A 2,844-nucleotide genomic window follows, 5' to 3' on the forward strand; every position below is an offset into this window, starting at 1 on the left:
CCCACTCCAACTTCCCATTGGCTGGCCTAGGCATAGTTTGATCCCACTCCAACTTCCCATTGGCTGGCCTAGGCATAGTCTGATCCCACTCCAACTCCCCATTGGCTGGCCTAGGCATAGTTTGATCCCACTCCAACTCCCCATTGGCTGGCCTAGGCTGATCCCACTCCAACTCCCCATTGGCTGGCCTAGGCATAGTCTGATCCCACTCCAACTTCCCATTGGCTGGCCTAGGCATAGTTTGATCCCACTCCAACTTCCCATTGGCTGGCCTAGGCATAGTTTGATCCCACTCCAACTTCCCATTGGCTGGCCTAGGCCTAGTCTGATCCCACTCCAACTCCCCATTGGCTGGCCTAGGCATAGTCTGATCCCACTCCAACTTCCCATTGGCTGGCCTAGGCATAGTTTGATCCCACTCCAACTCCGAGTAAAAAATGAGGTCTGCAGATGCTGGAGATCACAGCTGCAAATGTGTTGCTGGTCAAAGCACAGCAGGTTAGGCAGCATCTCAGGAATAGAGAATTCGACGTTTCGAGCATAAGCCCTTCATCAGGAATAAGAGAGAGAGAGCCAAGCAGGCTGAGATAAAAGGTAGGGAGGAGGGACTAGGGGGAGGGGCGATGGAGGTGGGATAGGTGGAAGGAGGTCAAGGTGAGGGTGATAGGCCGGAGTGGGGTGGGGGCGGAGAGGTCAGGTGCACCACCCCCCACCTTTTCCTCCGCTACATCGATGACTGTATCGGCGCTGCCTCGTGCTCCCACGAGGAGGTTGAACAGTTCATCAACTTTACTAACACCTTCCATCCCGACCTGAAATTCACCTGGACTGTCTCAGACTCCTCCCTCCCCTTCCTAGACCTTTCCATTTCTATCTCGGGCGACCGACTCAACACAGACATCTATTATAAACCGACTGACTCCCACAGCTACCTGGACTACACCTCCTCCCACCCTGCCCCCTGTAAAAACGCCATCCCATATTCCCAATTCCTTCGTCTCCGCCGCATCTGCTCCCAGGAGGACCAATTCCAACACCGCACAACCCAGATGGCCTCCTTCTTCAAGGACCGCAGATTCCCCCCAGACGTGATCGACGATGCCCTCCACCGCATCTCCTCCACTTCCCGCTCCTCCGCCCTTGAGCCCCGCTCCTCCAACCGCCACCAAGACAGAACCCCACTGGTTCTCACCTACCACCCCACCAACCTGCGCATACAACGTATTATCCGCCGCCATTTCCGCCACCTCCAAACGGACCCCACCACCAAGGATATATTTCCCTCCCCTCCCCTATCAGCGTTCCGCAAGGACCACTCCCTTCGTGACTCCCTTGTCAGATCCACACCCCCCACCAACCCAACCTCCACCCCCGGCACCTTCCCCTGCAACCGCAGGAAATGTAAAACTTGCGCCCACACCTCCACACTCACTTCCCTCCAAGGCCCCAAGGGATCCTTCCATATCCGCCACAAGTTCACCTGTACCTCCACACACATCATCTATTGCATCCGCTGCACCCGATGTGGCCTCCTCTATATTGGTGAGACAGGCCGCTTACTTGCGGAACGCTTCAGAGAACACCTCTGGGCCGCCCGAACCAACCAACCCAATCACCCCGTGGCTCAACACTTTAACTCCCCCTCCCACTCCACCGAGGACATGCAGGTCCTTGGACTCCTCCACCGGCAGAACACAACTACACGACGGCTGGAGGAGGAGCGCCTCATCTTCCGCCTGGGAACCCTCCAACCACAAGGTATGAATTCAGATTTCTCCAGCTTCCTCATTTCCCCTCCCCCCACCTTGTCTCAGTCGGTTCCCTCAACTCAGCACCGCCCTCCTAACCTGCAATCCTCTTCCTGACCTCTCCGCCCCCACCCCACTCTGGCCTATCACCCTCACCTTGACCTCCTTCCACCTATCCCACCTCCATCGCCCCTCCCCCTAGTCCCTCCTCCCTACCTTTTATCTCAGCCTGCTTGGCTCTCTCTCTCTTATTCCTGATGAAGGGCTTATGCTCGAAACGTCGAATTCTCTATTCCTGAGATGCTGCCTGACCTGCTGTGCTTTGACCAGCAACACATTTGCAGCCCACTCCAACTCCCCATTGGCTGGCCTAGGCATAGTCTGATCCCACTCCAACTTCCCATTGGCTGGCCTAGGCATAGTCTGATCCCACTCCAACTCCCCATTGGCTGCCCAGACTCCTTTCACCAAACATTTTTTCTGGGACACTGACACCTCCAGCCTCTCCACTGAAACAGGATTCCTTTTAGTCAAATCGGTGGTTTTCTCTTTGACGACCCTTGACCCCCCAATCTCCCACCAAACCCAATCCCAACACCGCCATCCTGACCAATCAAATTGCACTGCCGCCTGGGGGCGCGGATCGGAAGGACCTCCAGGCCGGCAGGGGGCGCGGATTGAGGAGGGTCCGGTTTGGAAGCGGGTACGTGTTTGGGAGACTCCAGCCCGGCAGGGGGCGAAGGTTTCGGAGACTCTTGTTTGGCAGGGGGCTGGGGCTTGAGAGGCTCCGGTCCTCCAGGGGGCGCGGGTTTGGGCGGCTCCAGTCCTCCAGTCCTCCAGGGGGCGCGGGTTTGGGAGGCTCCGGTCCTCCAGGGGGCGCGGGTTGAGGAGACTCCGGTCCGGCAGGGGGCGCGGGTTTGGGAGGCCAATTCGTCTATCGAAAGTGCGAATCTGAATGTAAAAGCTTTCCACTTTTAGCGATTATCTCTCCCTGAGAAATATCTGTATATTTTATCCCTGACGATATTGTTGTGTTTGTTCCGGGGGAGGGCTGTATTCTGGTTAAAGCTGTTGGTGGTGAATGTGCGGTTCCCTC

Source organism: Hemiscyllium ocellatum, chromosome 47, assembly GCF_020745735.1.
Source record: "Hemiscyllium ocellatum isolate sHemOce1 chromosome 47, sHemOce1.pat.X.cur, whole genome shotgun sequence".
NCBI lineage: Eukaryota > Metazoa > Chordata > Chondrichthyes > Orectolobiformes > Hemiscylliidae > Hemiscyllium > Hemiscyllium ocellatum.